This window comes from Sipha flava, unplaced genomic scaffold (assembly GCF_003268045.1).
Source record: "Sipha flava isolate LNK unplaced genomic scaffold, YSA_version1 166_pilon_pilon, whole genome shotgun sequence".
NCBI lineage: Eukaryota > Metazoa > Arthropoda > Insecta > Hemiptera > Aphididae > Sipha > Sipha flava.
Genome location: NW_020271849.1, coordinates 249,615 through 268,558, shown reverse-complemented (window position 1 = coordinate 268,558; position 18,944 = coordinate 249,615). Strand labels below are relative to the sequence as shown.

General features: G+C 37.6%; 1 long non-coding RNA gene across 3 annotated transcripts in view; it reads left to right on the top strand.

The window, feature by feature from the left end:
* The window catches only part of LOC112679672, a 120,745-nt gene that overhangs the window by 64,068 nt on the left and 37,733 nt on the right, over positions 1 to 18,944 (top strand). For all 3 annotated transcript variants that reach the window (XR_003148237.1, XR_003148236.1, XR_003148238.1), the window contains exon 3: positions 13,321 to 13,477. This is a non-coding gene — a long non-coding RNA (uncharacterized LOC112679672). The remainder of the gene's footprint in view (positions 1 to 13,320; positions 13,478 to 18,944) is intronic.

Here is an 18,944-nt window from a genome sequence, read left to right as displayed (position 1 = left end):
TGTAAATTATCATTGTAGGTTGTTATATCCCATATTATAATTTGGAATCATTACGTACAGTAAAAACATGTTTTTAGATGAAAACAACCGTAAACACGGCCGACGAAACGTCAACGAAACGAATGTTATCAAAAAAATAGTTAAAAAAAAAAAACCGTCAAGCCCGTCGGTTTCCGAAGTTCGTAGGATCGCACGAACAGTGCTTCGCGCACACCATATACGTTCACGGTGTCCCTTTGCATCGCGAATAATCCTTGTAAACTCGCGCGCGCGCGCGCACATATATACGTTTGTAAGGTCGGCGGGGAATAGATTTATCGCTTTCAACGGGTACCGGCCATAAATCGAAGAGACCGGGCCCCGCCGGAGGACGACGGCTCGCAAGGCTAGTAACAGCCGTTGAACTATGCGGGGAAAGTCTCGCGACGCGTATAAATAACGGTTCCGGTGCGGGTTGATGTTGTTCATTAATTTCGGGCCCTGCGCGCGGCTACGCAGAGGTGGCCGACGACCGCAGAATCTCTCATCGACCGCCGCCGTGCACGTCCGATCCGGTTCCCGCTCCGCGAAGCCGTCCGGCTCTTTTTCCAGGCCTCGCACGCCGCCCACCCATCATCCACTCGTACCTCCGTACCTCTCGCGACGACGGATCGCGTGGTGACCAACAGCAGCCCCGTCCGCGACCACGGGTGCAACTAAAGCTCAAATATTGGGGGTGCTGAAATTGTTGAAAATAAAATAAAATGGTATTTAACTGTATAATTGCTATAGATTATATTATAGGTCCGGAAAATAAAAAAAACAGGAGTGCTACGTTTGAACTCAGGGATGCTAAGAACCCTATTGCGCCCCCCGGGTTGCGCGTATGTCCACGACATCGCACCGTCTCCCATGCTTGTTACCAGGCTACAGCCAAGTTGTTGTACCCTGTAGACTATATATCAATTATAAGACACAGCGCGATTGTATGAATCCATATGAATTGAATGGCCTAAGTGACTGTCGAGCTACGGGAATTCGCCGGACAGCGAATCCTGCGACTCGACGGAGATACTACACTATTGGTCATGATCGCATCGTCAGTCATGTAAAGACATTACACAGCATCGTATAATTGTGTCATTACTCATGACATCTTGTATTTTAGTTTTAGTTAGAATATCATTTACGTTCTTTGTGTTATTTTATTTAAGTATAATAAGTAAGAAAATAAGGAACCATATTTACACGATTGAAAAACAATTCATCATTCTGGGGTTTACACGGTGCGATATTTATACATAGATTCGATCTATTGTCGTCGTCGGTCGCTGTTTTACCACCACCATCACCAGCGAAACCCTGTCTCCGGGGTGTTTAATAACCGATACACCACGCGTTAACGTGTACTGGGAACGCCGTTTCGGCGCAGAATTCTGCATCCCTTCGCTACCCGTCTAGTTTTATAGCTTACAAAAGTTTATTGGAGCTTAGCGTACGCTACAAAGCGCACAGTATAACGCTATTTACACATCTGTTTGTCTTCATTAACGAGTCTTAAGTTCGCCCCAGCTCGGCGGCATCGTTGATCAGAGAATAGGCCCGCTGATCCCCGCGGCCCCTTTGCATTTTAAACCGATTTTCCCTTTCCGGAACCCGTGTAGCTCATCGTCCCATTACATTATCCTTCAAAAGGAACGTTTTACGACTTAATTTTGCGCCGTAAATTTTATATACATACCTATATATATATATATATATATACGTATAAATATTTGTAAACTTCTGTTTCTAGTTTGATTAGGTATGTTGAAGTTGTTTCGTAGCTTTTGAGTAAAATGATAAACATTCAGAACCACTGCAACAGCATATTATACTAAAATACAACGTATATAATGTCATGTGAATTGTAAACCCTACGCGATGGCTCTGACCCGTCCGTTTGAAATTGACGTATTGTTTCCGAGCTTTGACCTGAATATCTTATTGAAGTTTAGTGCTGCACACAATAAAAGTTCGATTCATTATTCCGAACAAATATCGTTCCAACATTTATAGTCTATAGAAGAATTTTTAGAAAACTGATGAAATAACGAACCTATTACCTAGTCACTATTTACGGTCGTTTAAACAGTAGAAAGGGTTGAACTAAACTGCGCACTCGTATTATGCATCTTATCCGTTTTTTTTAATCTATTAACGTTACACAAAACCACGTTCTTACTATATTGTTGTGCGATAGATATGAAAATAATTTGACAATAATCGAGTACCTACATGAATATGTACGTTTGAACATTTTATCGACGTCGAATCAATCACATTGAGAGAAATCAGATTAATTAAAACTGTTCAATGATAAATATTCTGTATTGAAAATCGTTTTCTAAATATAGTATTATTATATTTGACGGCAACCGAAAAAAAAAATGTGTACTATAGTGACCTCAATGAAAATATAAAACACTATTAAAGTTTTCATCTAATAATAATGTTTTAAGTCCGTTTTGTCGTGAATAGATTATTATAGATTATAATAGATTATAATATTAGTGTACCGTTGCTCACAACAACGTATAATAGTTTCATTGTAAAGTTATTTATAAATGTATAGCGGTGGTGCACCGCAGTACAATTCAATTTTATGAAAATAATTAAATTGTTGGTTGTATAATATTGTACGACGTATGTATGCTTAAAACTAATATTTGAACTAAAGAACATACTTATCTGTTGTAAAATTATTATTGGATGTTTAAAAATATGAATATTAAATAATTAATTTAACATATTTTTAAATCTTAATTCTAGTTTAAGTCAAAAGAAAAATATTTAGTTTAATTAAAGGATCAAGGAACATATTGAAGGAAAAATATCATGAAAAGTGGTATTTCAAAACTAAATTAATTGTGAACAGAACTTATACTAATGTTTATGAATGATAGACATCAGAAGATTAAGTTAATCCATGTATATAATTCTATTTCTCATATTTAATAAGAAGTATTGCACGTATATATCTATATATATAGATATATAAATAAATGGATATATAAAGTTTATAATACTCAACCTTTATTAAAACGAAGGGAACACGACGAAGAAAACTTTGGTAAAAATACTTTCAAAGTGAAGATAGATAGGATAGGACTAAGGGATTTTAAATTTTTTGAAATTATGTAAGATGTTTAACCCTTTCTTGTATTTATTGGTAACTTGAAATTAGTTTAGAAAATATGCATAAATGAAGCGTTTAGTTTCAGGCTACAATTTGGGTTTATTACAAACCTATGTATAATTTTTGATTCATTACGAACTTTCATGATTAATTAATTACATTTTATATGGTATTTTTCCTTCAAAAATAATAACAATTCTTAATAACTAAAGTTTTGGCCATCACCGATGTTTAATTAAAATTATTTCGACTAATTACCATAATTATTTTTATATCACATGATTTTTTATTCAAATAATAGCAGCAGGGAACAAAAGAAATATCGATTTTAAATTTAAATTGTTCTTATTTTGATTAATATAAGAGCGAAAGAAAAACTAATATTTTTGCATCATAGTGTGCGGTCATCAGTTTCACGGATAAAATAACTACCTAATTGTGTACACTGATCGTTTTACGCACAAATTATTAATGCCACAACAATATCGAATGCTGTAGTGTGTTCAAATCGTCGTTTCACCACCGAAAAGGTCGCGGAGGCAATGTGATGCTTTCCACTGTCTCGCTCGCCAAAATTATCAGAAATAATATTATTATTTTTTTTTTTAACGAACCATTCGCAAGCTGTTGCAGTAGAAAGTTTGCGGGAGAGGACGGCGACGACTGGGACGAGAATTTAAACAGCACTCGGAGAGAGGTTGAATAATGTTTTCGTCTTCCCGCCTCCATCGTTTCGACTTTAAACGGAATAACACTATATTATTGTGTGAACACTTTGCGAAATAATTCGTGAGGGTTGAAAAAAAATATAAACAAATAAAATAAAATAAATAAACCAAAAATAAAATCCATTTTTATTTTTATTTTTTGCTTTCGCACCGTAGCATATTTTAAACTCATCGACTGGTCTTGTAACGAAGGTCTCGATAGACGAGACATGTGCGTGGGGGGGACGAATAAAAAGGATAGAAAATGAGACGTACACGTGACGCTGTACCATCGATCGGACAAAAGGATAACACGTGTCGTAAACGGACGGTGGCGTTATTAATTCTTTACAATGTCCTACCGGGTTCGGTGCGCGAAAATAGAACATGGTGGTCGCGTGTAATACTATAACAGTCGTTTCTACTTGTGCAATTAAGAACTCGTCAAAGAATAGGGGCTCGTAGTACAAGTGTGTAATAATTAAAAACCATCGCCGTATTGTATTTTGAACTCGTTACGAGTTCGTGGTTGGATTGAAACCGACAACATTACTTACTAACGCGTACGATTGCACGAACGCGTTCAAAACGATATTCAAAAAAGATTCCTACATCGAGCAACCGTACTCCGTTTAAACTTTCAAGCAGAATTTCGTGTCGTCATAACTTCCCGTCCGTAACCGATAAGCGACGTAGCACAACAGAATATCGGATCCTCGCAGGATGTAGAATTATTGGAGAAATCGCAGCGGCCGTTTCCGCCTAAATCCAAAAAAACAACCAATGCCCGTCGACGGTACCGCGGCGTCTCTCGCGTGCCGCCGAGAAAAACAAAAAAAAAAAAAAAAAAAAAACCGAGAGACACTGCAGGGACGCGTAACGGGAAAGGAAACGCGCGAATCGCGTTCGTATCGTTTACGGAGTGATGCGTTTCGTCGAGATCCTCGGCCAACGGACGTGTTCCGTAATTCCTTTTTGTACGCAGACCGACGACGACGATATTTCACCGCAACGGGGGCGCGTGACGGGGCCGCGATTTCGGAATGCGCGCGCGTACCGCATTTGTCAAACGCCGCGCCCGAACGTGTGTTTAATATATGTACACACATGACGCACTCACCCTAGGCCCGGAATTCCGGGTCGTAGTACGCGCGCACACGTTGCAGATCATTTGTTTCGTAAAACCGTTTTCGGACCGCCAATGATTATAATAATAGCGCAGTGCACGCCGTACTTCCGAGGGGTGGGGGACAGCGGATTCGCTACGATAGGCCCAAACATATAACGATGATAGTAATATGTTGCGCATTTTATCGCGGATTGTACAGAATGGTAGTTTTTTTTTTTTTGTTCCGTGCGTTTCGTTCTTACTGCCGCGCGTGATGTTGTAAAATAAATAATTCACTGTAAATCGCTTTGGAAACCATTTGAGGTGGTGAGACCCGAGTGTAAAGTTCCTACGCGTATTGATAAAGTCATCTTCCCCCACACGCTCCGGTGTAGGTAACACGTAGTACTAACACGCGAGTTCGATACCGCTCGACACGTCCTGTAAACAAATCGGAGTCGTGGGCGTACTTACTTCCAGGCGTTCCAGACTTTTACGGATGAAATTGTTCTAATTGTTTTGACGCATTTTCTGTATCGGATAACATTGATCTTGACTCGTATTCGCTCTACTGCCGATCGCAAATATATGCAAATATATTCATGTACACATTCGGCAATGGCGCGTGTATAACCAATGTGAAATACGATCATATCAGAACTGGGAATTCGATGCATAATAAAACCCTTTAGAAATACTTACATTCCTAACAATTCCTAAAGTAATACGTTTGAAAACGCTCCAATAATTTTGGTGTAAACCATGTTTAATAACATTTATTGAAATTAATTTGATTAGCTTACATCACTAAGTATAGCACTACGCACTACGTACTATGTAGTAGGGGTACATTTAGCACTAATAATACTCAAATATGCTTTGGAAAACTGATCAAACATTTGCACTAAAATATGCACTAACATTTCTTTTGGTTAGGTTAAAAAAGTGACAAATACCTTATTTATTATTATTTTTTCGTTATTGTTAATGGTTTTTATGTAAAAACATTGTATTTTAATTGATTTAAGGGTTATTTATCAAACTCATTGCTTGCTAGAAACTGTAAAATATGCAAATATATGTAAAATAATACTTAGGACTCAGATTATTTGCACCATTGACAGTACTTCTGTCTGACTCTGTTATTTTATTAATCTTGCAAAACAAAATATGCAAATACTAGAAGTCCCTAAGCTTAGTGATAATTATATTAAGATCACGTAAGCATATGAAGATCATATAAACGTCGAATTCGAGTTTCCCAAAATGTTCTAAAAAATTAAACATTCAAACAAAAAACATGTTCAATAAATGGAAAATAAACGTTTGTATCCTCAGTTCAGCAGTACGCCAAACGAATTCGTGACGATGTAACCTTCTAAATTCTATTGCTAGTCGTTAAAAAACATAACCGTTATTGTTTTTACATTATATTTCACCCGAGAATTTTCGAGAAGCCGCGGTGCACTCGGATAGTATGGACCCGGCGTATCCTGCGTCCCCTCCCGTAGCAGATGTTTCGGTCTAACACCACTGCGCTGAATTACGGTCATCGGAGACGTCGGACACGATCAGAATCGATGTTCCAGTAGTGCGGCGTGTATCGTTGAAAAAAAAAACTTTCGGTAGAAAATAAGATCGCTCGTGTACATTGCAGAGTGTCGGACGACGGAGGTTAGCCGCCTTGTAAGTCCGAGGTGGTGCGAAGGGTGCGCGTACCCAAAATTGTACTCACACATTACGTACGCACGTCGGTGTGTGTGTGCGCGCGTATTATCCTCGTACAGAATTATACTACAGTATCGCCGCGGCCGATGTACGCACACACACACACCCGTACATGACTAACCCGCCGCTTTCCGCTCACCCCTAATCCGTACAAATGACGCCCGTGGCCCCGGAGAGCAAATTAGATTCCACACTCCGCTACACGTCCCCGGGTCGGTCTTCATACGCGCGCACGCACGCACAGGCACTCCCGTCTAATTCAATAACGCGGACTCCGCGCCTCGTCCTGCCATCCGCGCCCCCGCCACTATCCTGCGCACGTCCTCACGCCCCGTCCCTGCCGTTCATCGCTCCGCTCCTACCCTCTTCCCGCGACCGTGGTCCGCGGAGCAACGCGTTAAAGCTCCCGCGGTAACATGTGCGTAACGCGCCTTCTGGCCTTGTCGTTAGCAACACCGCTCCAATACACAGCAATAATAATAATAACCAACGTGTACGTGTATAATATGTGTACGGCAACACCAGTAGTAACAGTACCGGTGTAAAACTATAACACGCACATGTATCGGACGGGTGTATTGATTTTGTTCTTTCGATTTTTAACTTCTTTACCTTCGACAGTTTTCTCTCTGTCGCTATCCCCTCTACACCGGACCCTGGAACTGCTCCGCAGTGTCGGCAGTGCAATCAGAATTCCATTCAGAAAAAGGGTTGCCGATGACGAATGTATACCGAGTTGGTGACGCTCAACCGTTTTTTTTCTTTTCTTCTTTCTACTCGTCGTTTTCCGTTTCTGCACGCGTGCTCCCGTGAAATACGTTCTTATCGACGTACGCACGTATCATCGGTGTCGTTCCCTGTGGATTTCGAATTTATTACTGCAGGTTTTTTTTTTTTTTTACGTTCCTTTTACGAATTGTGGACTGAAAACATCAGTCCATTACGGGCAACTAATCGTTTTCCGATCAGTTGCAAGGAGTAAAACGCGAATCGTTTATTTCAGATGATTAAGAAAATGTTTAACTGTAGTGCCCATTATAAATAATAATATCAGTATAATATATCTGTCCAAGCAACAATTATGAATCGTAGTATAAAAAGGAAGATAATTTCAATAGCAAATCGTTGTGTTTAAAAATAATAACCAATTGGAATTGGTGCTGGATAATAAAATATTAATTTTACTGATTATTATACTTTTATGGGGTACGGTATACTGTCCAATCGTAGTTTATTTTCATTGCTATGATTTTTCTTATTTGAACCTTTAACTTTTTTTAAGTATATATTACAATAAAATCTAAAAAAAATTAGTCGACATTTCTAACAAGATCCTACAATGATGTAAATGTAGTAAACCACAGTTTAAAGAAAATTCTTAATACAACACGTACATATTACAAATATATTCTAATCAAAATATAATAAAAAAGTTAAAAATATCATTACAATTATTTATAGTTTTAAATGTATATTTGTGGCAATAAAAAACTATAGTTAATTTTATGAATAATAAAAATAAAAACCATTGATGATGAAATAAACTAAAAATAATATTATTTGTATGGTCAAATATATTGATATATGGTGGATATTTAATGAATTTCACTCGAGCGCTTTTTGTGTTTTATCCATTTTAAACATCATATAATAAAGTGATATCAGTTTATAATTAATATCAAAGACTTGAAACTATTATGGATATTTTTTTTTTCGTTTAAAATAGATTTTTTAAATTTCGGCATAAAACAAATAATTGATATTTTGAAAATCAAGTTGAACTAAACAAGAACAAAAATATATTATTGTAAAAAAAAAATCATTGATAAAACGATTAAAACAATAAATATTAAGATTTTCATTAAAAATATGTCCGTATTTATATGTGACTGATTTAATATTAATTTATAATGAATCATATATTGTAGGTATATCAGTACGCAAATAATGAAAAAATTAAAACTGTTGAAAGTTACACAGGTTTTTTACTTTATAATATTACTGATTGTTTGTGATTTTCAATTGTGACCCGTTTACAACTTTTAGATCTTTATTTCGACCCAAAAATTGTAGCCGATAATACAATTTAAATATACCATAATGAATAAAGAAGCCTTCCACTTTTAAGGAATATATTAAAACCGATGTTTTTATTTTATTTTTTGTACTTAGTTACGAATATTTTTTCAGTAATTTTGTTGGCAAATTCATCCTTACATTTTCTCTTCGAAGATTTCCAAGTGAAAGATAATACAGTTTCAGTATATGAAATTGTTTGACAAGAGAAATCTAACAAGAATATTTCAAATATGTTTGCTATGCAGAATAAGTACACACCTTAATTCTGCCAATGATTGTACTTAACGCAGTAATAATATCTGAAATATGGTGCGAGCTCTTAATTTGATTGTTATTTCTGCAACACGATAAGGGGTTAAAACGAATTATACGTATTATTTAAAATAATAACAAATTAAAATCGAGTTTCACAATATTGATAAAATTAACAAGTACTCGGGCATGCATGTTTCACGCGCTCTTAATCTACATTGTTCGGACAACAGCGTATTAAAAAAACGAGGAAAATCGTCCACAGCGGTTTACACGAGAACTGAAAATAATATTACGTTCATCGAGCACCATAACGGATATCAGACGAATCGTTAAAAAGTCATGAACCGCCGACGACGCGCACTATTGTTTGAACGTTTACGGTAAGGGAAATCAACAACGCGTTTAATAACGGAATACATTTGCGAACGCGCAATATTTTAATACGTAATTTCGGGGAGGGTGATAAAATCACGATTTAGCGTGCCGTGTACGTTGTTACGTCACGCCGATAGGTCGGCATGATGTCGTTACGGTACGCGTTTTTTTTTTTTCTCTCTCTTCTCTCGTCGCGCCCGTAGGGTCGAAAAAACAGGATCCTTTAGAAAAACATGTCACGTTTAAAATTCCCTTTGAACCGTCCGTGACCAAGAGAATTACCTAAGAAGCCCGTCTGATGTGTGCGCTGCACGCACTCACATGGACGTTTTTACGTCGATGCTTTTATACCTATGCCGCGTGCACGTTCTCATGATACCCGGTGCACGTGGGAGTAGTTTGAATGGAGATTTCGACGATGAATAAATTATACGCATATGTGCTGCTGCGCGCGGCGCTGACCGGTGTACGGGAAAACCGTATAGTTTATATAATATACGAGTATAATATGAGGATTAGATGCGACACTCACGGCTATTTCCCGGTCACCACACCCCTTCCACACGTCATGAGATCAGTTGTCGGACGTTGGTGTGCTCGGGTCCGAGACAAAAAGTCGAGAAAATCGGATTAGTCGGGAAATATATGTAAATTCGTCGTGCACAGTAGGCGCTATATGCTAAAACCGATCCGAACCGATAGTACGTAGTAGAGCGCGAAAAAAAAGAGTGCTAGTAAGGCGATCTCGATGAATAAACAATATTATGCGAAAAAACAGCAGACAAATGAACCCTACACGCATGTCATCGTGTATTCACACCTCCTTATAACGGAATCCAAGCTGATTTTTCGTTACAGGCAGAATGAAAAAATAGATAAATAAAAAAATATTGTAAAAAGTCCAAAAAATTTGAATCAAAACCAAAATCGTTTTTGGGAACTTACGCACTAATCACTATGCCTAATCAATATGCAGTACTTTTATCTATAGCAACATTTCTGTTGCTGATATCTAACAGTTGTTTTGAGAATGTGCCAGTGGATGGATCTTGAAGCATTTTAATGCGCATGTTTACTTTTAGCTGTAGTCTTTCAACATTACGCCACAGTGGCGATGATTTCAAACAAGCGTTGATCTCATCAGCGTACGTTGAACGTGGAATGATGGGATATGTTTGTCTGATATCACCTGAAAGGAGTAACCGTCTGCCGCCGAAGAGATTATCGTTTTTTTTTAAATATTTTAATGTCACGTTTAACGCCTCAAGTGAATGTCCGTGTGCATTCATCCCAAATGATGATTTTGCATTTTTTCAACACTGACGATTATTCTTTTTATGTTGCAAACTGCGTCTAGATTGTTTTGATTACTCAGTGGCAGCTTAAATGCTGAATGAGCTGTTTTGTCTCAATCTAATAAAGATGCTGCAGTTCCAGATGAATTTGGCAACGGCCAATGCAATGCCATTATTTGATCGTATTTTGGCGAGAATTAGCGAAATGAGATATGTTTTGTCAGTTCTATCTGGTGCATCCGAATAAATAGAATCCACCTCGTACTGCTGGAACTGCCAGCGTAACTCGGTTTCTCTTTATTTTTTCTTTTATTTCTTTTAGATACATATACGTATATAATATGTAAACCCATCAGAGCGTTCGCGCGGCGCAGTACCTGGTTATTCAAGCGCTTGAGTGTACACAGGTCTTCAACCCGCTCGTCTATTTGTTTTCTGTTTTTTTTTCTTCTTTTCCCTTTTGTTCTCTTCGCCTCGTTTCGACGCACTACCGGAAGCGTTTTAACGGCAAGTGACTGACGCACTAGTGGCGGCGGGCTGAAGGATTGCGACTTCGGGTTTGCCAGCCAAAATTAGGGCTTCCGCGGATTAAAACAAGCGCGCTCCGGTAACGTTCGCAGTGGGGGGGGGGGCACAAAAGTACGCGCTAAGTACACGACAACGACGAAATGTTTAAAGACACTTAAGCCCAACGAATGGCGTATAAATATTCATGTACATATATACATATATACGTGTATGTGTGAGCGCGCGTGTGTATAGGTGCGGAGGACGGTCGGCTGGAAGAAAGAGACAAAAGCCTGGTGGAAGGATTAGAACCCATCAGCATTTTCACTCGTGTGCCACGCAGCCACTCTCTCCGCCGCCCATACATCGTTCGTTCTCTTTTCTCCGTACACACAGCTCTCCGCTACTCCAGACCTCGTCTACCAACTCACGTCCGTTGTTGTTGTTGCCGACTCGTGTTTTAATCGCTCAAAACCCTGCAATGGCTGATAAATTGCGTGCTACCTAACCCTTTATCTACCCGCCCCCGCCCGTCCCGTTAAACCGTCGCGTCGCCGCACACCCCGTTCCTCGAGGTTTTCCTCGAGAACACCACCTATATACGCGTGCGCTTATATATATATATAGGGGTAAAATAATTATCGTCTGGTTCACGACCGTGACAAAAGGGTTTCGTTACAGAAACAACGCGCAGAAAAGATTGTTAATACTTTTTTCGTTCCCTCGCCGAATGCAAATCTACGAGCGCGAGAGAAGAAAAAAAAACGCTGTGTTGGTAATTTATACGGGCGACTTTCACGCCTGGTTAAAAAACGAGAAAAGACAAAACAAATCCGAACATTAATCAAGACGGTTAGAGTTGGCAAACGAATGAAATACGAATGTTCGGCATTGGAAAGAATGCAACGCGTTTAATGTTATCGGCAGTAGTGAATACAGTGGTGATTCGTTATCATTATATTTTGTACATACATATTTTTTGTATAGATTGATTCGTAACAATGAAAGAAGTTTACAATAAGTTTTTCCTCCACTCCGAATGGTTTAATATTTTACTTGTAACGGATAATATTATTTGTATTGTTATTGCGAATAACTGAAATTAAGTATTGCAATCGTCAACAGTAATATAAAATATCATCAGCATTGGCAAGGTTTCTTTGCTTAAATTTGTCGGTTGGAATGTTTTTAACTCTGAAGTTAGTCAGTTTTTAACTTGAGAAAATTATTTTTATTCTGTTTTTTAACAAAAAATTTGATTGAAATCAAGTTTTGAAATTTTTGTAAAACAATTTTTGACAGTTAAATCGTATTAAATGCACTGTAAACAAAATAACAGTTAAAAGTAAGTGTTTAATATAACAACAAAAAGCGAATGAATTACATAATTTACAGTTGCAATGAAAAATGTACTACATTTTTTTTCGGTTAAAAGAAATATGGTAGTTTTTATCCTCTAATATTTTTAAGTAAAGTGGGTTAAGCTAAGTACATTTTTATATCATATATATATATCATAAATTAAATGTTTTATTTTTTATTTGAAATGCTAAGCTGAAATTGCTAAGCTCTCTGAAAAATGAATAATAAAATTTCAACAATCATTCAACAGGCGGCAAGAGGAATTCATTTTTTTTTTATTGCTCTTGTTTATTATAATATTTCAACCTGAATTAAATTCATTAAAAATGATTAATTCTTGTTTAAGGAACAATTCTTTTAAAATAAATATAAATATATTACTCTGCGCTCATGGTTAAACACTATTTTATGAAATCGTTTAGCATTTGTGTATTTAATTTCGCAATGTCTTTTGAAACGTTAATTCTCGACCATTGGGGCACGTTGTACGGAATTCAAAAGTACTATAATTTTACGTTGACTAGTCGATAATACATAAAAATATGCTTTATTGGCAAAAAGTATTATCACAACCATATCGTATAAAAACCTTACTGCCCCTTGTATCCTCTAATTATCTGGTATAAGGATGTGGATACCTTTCTGACCTAATAATTTTCTCTTCTCCGAATAATTTTTTTATCAATATCTAATTAACACTAATCGGACACGTCACTAAAATAATAATGATCGAAAAATTGTTTACAGACGTGCTGGAAAGAATTACTATGTACCGGAGTTTGACAATCAGCGTCGCTGTGGCTGCAACGGTTAGCACTTGAACATTGCTACGAATAACACAATACCTTTGAACAAATCGATTCAACAGTAAACCGACACGGCAAAACCCGTAATAATTGTACAGGTGACTTTTTAACAATAACAATAACGCTACGAATATCACCGCGTTTGTATGAGATATCGTGAAAACACGTATCGGGCGTTTCGACGAGATTCGAAAAAGAACGAATAAATCCTAGCGAACGGTTATCCTGTAGTTATTGCAAACGTACCGTGCGCTGAATTTCTATTGGTCACCGCGATAACATATTGCACACCATTATGATTTCGTATTATTATATTATGTTTCCGTGCCAAACGGGTTCGACACAAACGAACAGGATGTCCGTCGTTACCGCTATTATGCACACATACACACACACACGCGCGCGCGCGTGTGTGTGTATGTGTGTGTGTGTGTGGTAAAATATGCACGTCGGTCGAAGTATTCAATACAAACGACGTTTTCGAGTATTGTGCGCTTGAAGTGAAATTCGATTTCGTTGAATGGGCTGCGGAGGGCGAGAAATCCGTATTAAATCTTAGCCCGTCGACGTCGGCCGCGGGACCGTGCGCGCAGGGGCGAAATCTCGCGATAATAACGAACAGGAATCCGGGCGAGTTGTGGAAGGAAAAAATAAAAATGTGTACACCGAATGTTAAATATTATTATTGTTGTCGTACAACAATAACACGCCCCCGCGGCCGACGTGTTCGCGGCCGTTGTACGGTATTGTCGTCGGCCGGCTTCTGTTCGGTCCCCGTGGACCGAGGGGCAGGTGGAGGGGGTTGTCGCGGGCAGCGTATTGTCGCCGGCTGACAATGTGTGTGTGCGCGCGCGTATTCTTCGCGATCCTCGATGACGATAATAATAACTTTAAATATTGATTCGACCGAAAAATACGCGCAAGTGTACACTCGTACATTGTGATTCCTATAGAATCTAACCTTTGTATTACGCACAAACGTTTTCCCGCACGGTCTTGAAGCGCATTCAAATCGCGCGCGACAACAATGCCGTTGACAACGACCACTAAAAACGTTAACGTTAATAAAATATGTATTTCTGAAATCACAAATCCACCCTCGTCCCCGTTCATCGCGCGGCGCGCGGAAATCATTCCAGAGATCCGACCCTGGCAAAACGTGTCATGCGTGCGCGTGGGGGTGGACGGTTTTGAGGGTTTGCGCGGACAAAGAAACGCAATTTGTCAGCTACCGGTCCACCTGGAAAACTGACCGGACACTTTCGAGAGGGCCTTTCGTCCCGTCGTTATTACTTTATTCCTCTACAGACGTACGTATGATAAATATAATATTTTCCTCGCACAATGCGTTCCTCCGATACTACATTATAATATGTACCTTGACGCTTTTGTCCATTGACCCTACCGATTCCTCGCCGTCCAAACACGAACGCAAGGGTGTATACAAGGGCCGCGGTAGAGATAAGATCTACTTGCCCTATGGTTTTATTTTTGACGTGATTTTACAACGCTAAAAGTGTTAATATTTATCTGAACACAACAAGATGAACGAACCATTAGTGTGCCAAGTAGTGCCAACCAGTGTTATTTTTATCGAAATACTAGCTGGATTACACGATCACGCTCGGGAAATATTTTGATATTTAAAATTGGAACAGTTTCGATGTAAAAAAAATAAATAAATAAAATATGTTAAACCCACAATCGATGAATATTTTAACGATATTTCGTTAATACATATTATATTATTTGATGTACACCTATATCGCTAATCGTTAAAATCAACATGTAAAATAAAATATTTCCCGAGAAAACCGAAAGGTGAAAAATGTATACATCCAGAGCTCAAAACTGTTTTGTCCATTAGAAATGCGATTTAGGAAAAATCCTTACTTATTGGCTGTTATACTTGTACATAATTATGCATGCTATTTAGATTATTTATAAATACATTTAGATGTACGTATATTTGGTACCAAATCCCAACGAAAAGTACTATTATTATCATATCAACTGCGGCGGCAAACTAGTAGGCTCTTGGTCTAAAAAATATAGAACATAAGGTTTTATAATTTTAGGTTTCCAAGCATATTATACGGTTTACTAAATTCTCTTTAAATCGTAAATGAAACTTTTATGTATAATTTATCGTTTTTAAAACGAGTTTGAAAACCGGTAATTAGGTACGGCGTGGGCTTCCGACATTGTTATTCTCGTTTATCGCCGAATCGCTTAGAAATTGTTCCCGTGATCGGGCAGGAGAAAAATTGATGCCTATAACACGTGCGCCATTTCCTTATTGTGACCACGAGAACCCCTAGTGTCTACAGATGTTTTGATCTCGACCCGTTCCCGGACACACGCGCACAAGGACGGCGACGTGGACGGCGATGGGGACGCATTCCTGACAGGAAATCAATTCGAACTCTTTCACCTGTCGACAGGTATTTCCAGACCGATGTCAAAAGCCCTGGCCGAGCTTGTATCCAAGGAGACACACGCCCGTCGTCGGAGAGGAGAGATTTACTCCCCGCGCGTTCACGGCGAATTAGCCACAGACACCGGTTCACGGTTCGCTGAACTCGCTCGTCCTCGTGCCCGCTATCATTATACGTGTACACCGTGCGCGCCGACGGTGTCACATGGATGCGCGATAATATTACACCCTTCGAACCTCAGCCCCGCAAACGTGTGCACCGTGGGCGTAACTAGAACTCGAATATTGGGGGTGCTGAAATCGCTGTAAATAAAATAAAATGGTATTTAACTGTAACTACAATAGATTACATAGATCTGAAGAAAAAAAACAAGAGTGCCACATTTGAATTCAGGGGTACTAAAAACCCTATTGCCCTCCCCCCTGTTGCGCATATGGTGTGCACCCTGTAGACACTGCGACGTAAAATGTCGTACGAATCGAAAACAACAACGGGGATCGAATATTGTTGTAGTAACGTCGCCGGGGCTGTACGGTTTACGGACGCGATTGTAAGGATAGTTTAATACACCGGGCGAACAAGTACGGACACCAAAATAATCAATGTATTATGTACTTTATTAATGATTACAAGTTAAACACTTTTAGGATATACTTAAAAACAGCGAAACACCAGATCATCGTATATTCGTGGCGGTACGATCGTCATCGTCTGATTGGTCCGCGATAAGCGGCCGTTATTCAGAAGACAAAATCTACGCGTGAATGAAACAATAAATGTACAAATATTATTAGTCATGCTCACAAAACTTTAAATGACATCAAAAATAATTACATTAAATAATTACTCATTAAAAGGCGACTTTTTACATTTTTTAAATCTAGTTAATTAATTACTATCAATTATTTACATGATATTAAATATTAAATGTAAATTACATGAACATTTTATTCTTCTTCTTCTTCTTGGCTTTACAATACTGTAAGAATTTTGGCCACTACCGTTACCGTTTTCTAAACATTACGATCCTGAAATTACGATTCCCAATCTGTTACTTCAAGTGTTTCTAAATCCTTTCTTATTTCATCCAACAATCGCTTCCTAGGACTTCCTTTCGGGTTTTTCCAGTCGGCTGCCTTTCGATTGCTGCTCTTTTACTAGTAGTTTCTGTTTTTCGCATAGTACGGACTAAACCACTTGAGTCTTTGACACTTAATACAACTCTTTAATAATGGAACTTCAGTAAATTCCATTGGTTCAATATTTTTCCTTCTGTTCCATATGTTTTGCTCACTATCAAATATAATATAATATATATCAAAATATTTTCTTATTGGAAAAAAAAATGTTTTATCTCTGTTTATACCTAGTATTCATTTAAGTCATGGTTTAAATCGTATACCACGATTAATGAACGGCAATAAAATTAAGTTAAAATGAATAAAAATATTTTTAATTTCTTGTTCAAACAATTTAGTAGCTTCATCAAATATACGACGCGATAGAATTAAAGAAAAAAAAAAAAATGTTAGTTTTTTCAAATTAATTGTATAAAATATTTTAACCGATCCCAAACATGGTGAATAATAAGTTTTCACTTTATAAGGTTTTTAGTTTTATTCGCTTTACTTTGATTATGTTAATCGTACATATTAAAACGATGCCTTTGTTTGAGAGATGAAAACCAAACACCACGTGTAATTATAACATTGCTGTATAATATGAATATATATGTATATATAATGATGATACAGTTGAAACAACTTTTTCCATTTAAAATTAATACTCTTGCATGTTGATATGTTTTTCATCGTCATAATCTCATATTCTCAGATATCTCCTGATTATATGATGCCAAAACAAGTTTACTCCGTGTAACACCGATTGAAATTACCTAATGCGAAGATGTTCGCAGTTAATGACTTGTTATAGAAAGAGAAAAAAAACAATAATTTTATGAGATCTAGATACATACATATCGTCGTGTTCTACTTGTGCAAGAAACCATAAAAAAATTTAATAAGCCAATAGCGAAGTTTAAAAATAATAATAAGAATATTAAATGTAAATTTTTCGACGGAAAAAATATTGAATCACAGATTATAATTCGGTTGAACGAAAACAAAATAATTATAAAATATTACTCGCTAACCGTGTGAATGGAAACTTCGAGTAGTTATTCGAGTAATTTGACGTTAACGACGTGGTATGTTTTTTTAAACGCAGTCACTGGTTTAATATCGTACTTTGTTTATTAAACCGTGTTTGTAGTTTTTCGTACTTGGAAACAGGGCAAATAAGCTTTATTTTGTTTTTGAACAGTGTCTTATTTCTTCTTCGAATAACAGAGTTTAAATAAGCAACCGTAGTATTTGAAAAGCTCATTAACGTATATGACGAGCATACAAAATGTTATAAGAGATTCGCTTTTGATTGTATTTTTACAATGCGCCATCGAAGTATTGAAGTATTTAGATTATAATGTTGCGAGAAAATACCTAACGGAAGAGACACACAATTCAAGGCTTACGTAACAATTTATTAGGCTTATCTGCAACTTCCACCGGCAGGCATCACCATAACGGTTATAATAGTTTTATTATAAATCGTGCTGTTGTTGACGTGACGTTGTTGGGTAATCGATTTTATAGCGTTGAAAAAAGTTTGACATCAGTATCATCTACTCAAAACAGAAATAGAAACGATGATGAGTTACGTTCAACGTGAGTAAGGCTATTTTGATTAAAAAACATAGATGTAAATTTAAGTGGCAACGAGCTAATCGAAGTACAATAGCAATTTATAAATAAAAGCGTGCCAGCGCTGTACGGAACAAGTATTGTTATACTTGTTCCGTATTGAATTGAAATTGAATCCAAGTCAATACGGGTGTAGAGCGTAATATTTTCATACGATCGCACGTGGTCGTCGATTTATCAACCACGGTTCCAATATCGACAGGACATAACCGTAACGCCATACTACAATGTTCAACATGATTTCGTTAAAATAATCTATGACATGTACACGCCGTGTACTGTGACCAACAGTCGTGTACAGCCACGATGAATACAATTAATTGCGCCGTATCCCGTACATTGTTGGCGGTTTGAGTTGTAATAACAAC